The sequence below is a fragment of the Diachasma alloeum genome, unplaced genomic scaffold (genome assembly GCF_001412515.2).
Source record: "Diachasma alloeum isolate Michigan unplaced genomic scaffold, Dall2.0 Dall_scaffold_00931, whole genome shotgun sequence".
Taxonomy (NCBI): Eukaryota; Metazoa; Arthropoda; class Insecta; order Hymenoptera; family Braconidae; genus Diachasma; species Diachasma alloeum.
Window position 1 is genome coordinate 64,429 of NW_021681048.1, and position 6,000 is coordinate 70,428.

The window sequence follows — 6,000 nt, forward strand, 5'->3', positions numbered from 1 at the left end:
TAGGGGGCGAGGGCATGCGTCCCATGTTTAGGAAGGCAGGTGAAACTCCTAAGGAAGAATAAAGGGAAGTGTTCAGGGCAAATGCGAGTTCGGAGAGGTGTTGATCCCAATCTCGATGGTTTTCTCCCGCGTAAATCGCGATCATGGACTTAATGGTCTCGATTTCTTCTTTCGACGGGGTTCGATTGGGGGCGATAGGGAGGGATGGTGATGTGGGAAATTTTTAGTTGGGCGAGGGGTTTGGTAAGATCCTTTCCGATGAACTCGGTACCGTTATCACTGATGAAATACTGAGGTTTCCCCCAGCGAAGAATCACCAACTCATATAGGGCTTTCCAAATATTCTTGGCATTAGCTTTTCGGAGAGGTCTGAGTTCGACATATCTAGTGAAAACATCTTTCAGAACCAAAAGGTACCGGTTTTGTTTACCACTGGAGGGGAAGGGACCCATGATGTCACCGGCTACGGTGGACCAGTGTTCGATTAGAACTCTTTTACGCATAAATCCTCGAGGGGAAGTTTGGACGGATTTATACTTCTGACACTGAGGACAAGAACGAACAAATTTGGCGATGTCTCGATAAATTCCAGGCCAATAAAAGTAAAGGGAAACTCGATGGTATGTTTTATCTATCCCTCCATGAGCGGCATAGAGGCTGTCCTGGGCATCGGCGATGACTGGGCGTCGAAGTCCCGGGGGTGAACCTTCTTCCAACGATTCAAATCGGGGACAGTGCGGTCAATGTGTGGGCAAGGTCTGAGGTAATACAAGGTATCCTCTTCTACGGTCCAGTGGGGGTATTTCGAGGGGTTTTGGGTCACTTCTAATTTCTTCTTTTGGTACTAGCCATCAGGGGATGATTTGATGATTTCGAGGGCGGCGAGGGTAGTTGGGCAAATACGAGAGAGGGCGTCGGGGACAACGTGGAGAGATCCTTTCCGGTGGATGATAGTGGGGTCGTAGGACTGGAGTTCGAGGGCCCATCGAGCGACTCGATCAGCGGGATTTTCGAAGTTTAAGAGCCACTTCAAATTGGCGTGGTCAGTAATGACTCTATACTGACTTCCTTCAATGTACGGGCGGAATTTTCTGGTGGCCCACAATACTGCTAGGCACCCTCGCTCAGTGCTGGTGGAGTTTCTTTCAGGGGGGTAAGGACTCTACTGGCGAAGTAGATAGGACGATCGGCGCCTAGGGAGGAATTTTTCTGTTCGTGATCGGAGCGGAACTCAGATTCTTGAGTTAGTACGGCTCCGATCGCGATGTCACTAGCGTCCGTCTGTATCGTTAAGGGTTTTTCGAAGTCGGGGCGGGCTAGAACGGGGTTGGGAACTAGGGATCTTTTCATTTTTTCAAAGGTAGTCTGGTAGTCTTCAGTCCAGTCCCAATTCTGGTCCTTTTTTAATAGTCCGAGGGGGGCTTTATCTTCCGCTAGGGAGGGGAGGAATCGAGCATACCAACCGATCATTCCGAGGAAGCGTTGGAGCTCTTTGACATTTTGAGGGCGAGGGTAGTTGGTGATGGGTGCTACTTTATCGGGGTCAGCTTCGAGTCCCTTAGGGGTCAATAAATATCCGAGAAACTCTAAGCTATCACACAAAAAGTCACACTTACCCGCGTTGATAGTGATGTTGTTTTCCTGTAACCGGGTAATTAATTGGGAAACGAACCACTTGTGTTCCTCGAGGGTTTTTGTGAAGATCGAAAAATCGTCCGCGTACTTTCGCACATCGTTTGACCACTGGGTGGGGATAATCATGTCCGTCAACATTTGAAATGTCGCCGGCGCATTTTTGAGTCCAAAGGACATTCTTTTGTACTGAAACAGTCCGGGGGGGAGTCCAGGGATTGCAAAAGCAATTTTCTCTTTGCTCTCGTCGTCTAGGGGGATGTGGTGAAAAGCCGGGCTTATGTCAATTTTAGAGACGTAAGTAGCACCATGAGCACAATCTAAGAGATCTTCTAAATTTAGCATTGGCAGGGCGAGGTGTTTTGTTACGGAGTTAAGGGGGCGATAATCGATACACATTCGATAATCGTTATCAGGGCGCCGCTGGAGTACAGGCCAGCTGCACCAATCACTCTGCGAGGGTTCAATAATTCCTTGCTTCTGTAGCTTCGTGGCCTTTTCTTGGGCAATTTTGAGCATCTGGTGGGCATAACGTCGAGGGGGGCTCCGAATGGGGGATGTCCTTGGGTATCGATGTGCATTGTGAGGAGGGGGCAAACATTGGCAACTTCAGGGGCAGGATTTATCCAACTTTGAAACTCCCGTCTACGGGTCTCAGCTTCGTCGTGGGGCACAACGGCTAACTGAACGACGGAGCAAGGGGGAGGATTATTCAAATCTAGGAGTTTAGGGGGCGGTCCAAGTCCGTCAGAGGGATACCATACTTTCAAGGGCTGGGCAAGGATTTCTAGGAGGGGTTGAGTAGGGTCATCCCGGTGTCGTCGATGACATTCGAGGGTGAATGTGAGTTCCTGAAGGGCGTCCATACCGAGAACACAGTCGTAAGCGAGGACGTTAGTAAGGTGCAATGGGATTAAACTGGATTTTTTGCCGAGAGTTAATCTCATAATGGCACATCCATCGAGACTCTTACGTTTACCGTCACTGAGGGTCATCTCTTTTTCTACTGCGACAGCATATTCTGTCAATTTTTCCCCTATCTGGGTGTTAATGAATGACTTATTCGCACCTGAATCAACCAATGTACGGAGTTTTCTTCCTCCTAAATTGACACTCACAAAATATCTATTCTCATCAGGATGCTCATACGTGAAGGTGAGAAAATCCTCATAGGAGATAAAATCAGGATTCTTCCGGTCATTGATAGTGATTGTGACTAACTCTGGGGCTCCAACGAGGGGTTTCGAGGGGGGAGGAGACGAATCTGCAGAGGGTTCGAGGGGGGGGGGGGGGTCATCTGATGTGTAAGGGGCGTCAGGGGTCCCTTTTGGAGGGGAAGAGGGGATAGGGTTTACATTTTGGCGGGATGCGGGGGTTGAAAGTTCATCTTTAAGGGATGCGGGTGGGGAATTCACTTTTTGAGGGGCGGATGGGGACGTGTTGGGGCTGGGAGGGTATATAGGGACTGGATTTTCCTCCTGAGGGGGGAGAGAACTGGGAGACGAGGGTTGGTGATTGCTGGTGGAGGGTGCTTGGGGATTCTCGGGGGTAAGAGCTTCTTGAACTATAGGCGGAAGTGGTGTTTGGTGTCTGCCTGAGCGCGAAAAATTTTTCCGCGTGTGACGACTATGAATGAGCCAAGAATTTACTTTGGCGTTGACTTGTTGGGGATGCATTCGCGGAGGGGAGAGAATTGTTAGCCCTCCCGCTCTTTAGTTTTCCTGAGGGGTGTACTGGGGGGACTGAGGAGATCCGAAGGCATTCAATTGTGGCCTCTGTTGTGGATACGAGGGTCTAGGTTCGTATTGCGAGGGATATCTAGGGGAATGGTAAGGGAGAACGAGTCTGTTCTGATTCTCTTGATATCCAGGAGCCCGTTGGGGAAAGTTCGCGTAGGGATTGGTGGGACACTCCCTTGCAAAATGTCCTGGCCTGTGACAGCGGAAGCAATTAAGATTTTCATATCCGACTTCATTCTGCGCTGGGGGACTCGGGGGGCGAGAAATGGGTGTGCCCATCAGTGGGGGGATAGTGTCTTGGAGGCGGTTCTGGGGAAATGGGGGGGCTCCTCGGGCGACTGCGGAGAAATTAACTCGGGGAGGGTGTTGTGAAGGGTGAGGGAGTCGAGTATAGGGAGTGAAGTGATCTGGAAGGGGTGCATAGGGGTTCAAGGCGAATTGTACGGGGGGGACATCTGGGGCGCAAGTAGATAGTGCTCCAAGAGCATAATTCTGTGGGGACGATTTCTTATTCTTGGGGGTAGTAGGGTTGTACGCGTAAACAGGAGCGTAACTTTCTTCTGCGGAAGGGGGGGGGGCTCTGTACCGAGCCCCGTTAATCAGTTTTAACTCGACCACATGAGCCTTTGAAAGCAGCTGCGCATATGTCGAAAACGTGTCTCTATCAATATCCTTCGCATACTGGGGATGGAGTTGAGAGTAAACTATGTTCAGTTGTATTGCTAGGGGGGGGGGGCGGAGGATGCAAATTTGCAACGAGTCCTCGCATACAAATAATGTAATCTCTGACCCTTTCTCCAGAGGCCTGAGTACGACGCATAATATCCTGCCAAATGTTCTCTTCGCGACCGAGGGGACAAAAGGTGGCTTTGAACGAGGAGAGGAAATCGTTAGAAGTGATCAAATGAGGGTGCTCCATTCGATACCAAATATGAGCATTACCCTTAAATGCCGATGAAAGGGCTCGAAGGGTCTCATCTTCAGTGAGATTATTGGCAGTGTAGCAATCTGCGATTCTGTCTAGGAAATCGTAATCTTCATGTCTGGATCCAGTGAAAATAATGCCGTCACGTTTAAAAATGTGACTAACTTTCAGTTCTCTACGCGAGGGGTCAGCTGAGGTCTGATCGCGAAAGGTGGTCATGCGATCTTCAGGTTGACCGAGGGGGTGTTGGAAATCATGTTGAGGGGTCGCGAGTGGGGGCATATCGGAGTGTCCCATGATAGTTCTCGAGGGGTTCCGAGGGATCTGTTGTTGAGGGTTGTTAAGGGGGGGCAGTTGCTGGGGGTTCCGAGGAGTGATCTGTTGTTGAGTGGGATAATTTACATGATTCAAGGGGTGTTGCGGGGGTTGGTTTTCCCTAGGGGTCATGCGGGAATACGAGGGTTTCTACGTTGTAAATGGAGTGGGCGTTGGGGGGAGGGGGTCGTACTGGGGCAGTGTTATCCTCATAATGGTTACTAGGGGGTCTCTGAGGAGAAGCAATGGAGGAATGGGGGAAACAGTCTTGGTGGGGAGGAATATAGGGGGGTCTAGGAGTGGGTGCAGAGGGAATATTCTGTGGGGGAGGGGGCTGAGATCGAGGAGTCTGGGCGTTATTGGTCTGGAGGGGTGGACTCTGAGAGGTATCACCAGATTCGGTGGCGGGAAGGTGAAAAGTGACTCGATGATTTTGGGGTACTTCATTCAGTGTGGAATTCTGTATGTCACTCAAGTCCGACTGAGTAAGAGTAATTGGGTCTTGATAAGGTCCGAGGGTTTGTCCCGTTTGTAATGTTTGTTTGGGACGAATTTTGAATGAGCCATCCGACTCAGGGGTGATGTGAAATCCTACCGTTGTGAGGGGCATTCTCATGCCGTCCTCATCATCATTCCAAGGGGCAAACTCAGGGCCATACAACTTAATAATCTCCAAACGCACGAATCGATCCTTCAAGTCCTGATAAGTACCCAAACAACTCATTCTTAGGGTATCCGCGAGTACCATCTGATCGCGAGGAGTTAACGCGTCCCATTGTACTTCTAATTTCAATCTATACTGGGCCACAATTAGGGGGTCGACCCCTCGAGGGGGTATGTTGGAAGATATGGGGCTAGTAACGGAAGCGGTGGGGGTGGTACTGGTGTAACTCGAGGGGGTGGTGGTAATGATCGATTCTAGGCAAGTAGGGGGGAAGGATCTAGGGCCTCAGTATTGATGGCCGTTCCAGAAGTGGAGGGAGTGACCAATCCGGGTGTCTTGGGGGTCGAGGGAGTCGTAACCTGCGTGGGGGTGGTTATAGTCCGGGGGTCAGCCCCAGTGGTTTCGAGGGGCATTTTCTTTGGGTTTTGTTAACCCTTCAACTTCTTCAATTTCCCAAAATACGAAGATGATTTTTCCCAAGATAATTTCAAGGAAAAGTGGTAATGTGACTGCACTTTCACGGAAAAGAAAAAATTTAATTGAAGTAATAATAAAAACTATTAACCTCCCAAAAAAAAACGAAAAGGGAGGAGAATCAATAATAAGAAAGAAAAACTCCCTTAATAATTTTATAAAAATACAAAAAACTTTCTTGGGAGATTCCTCTAAAAGGAAGGAACTTTGATTCGACTTGGTTCGATGATTTTCAATTTAATGCGAAATTC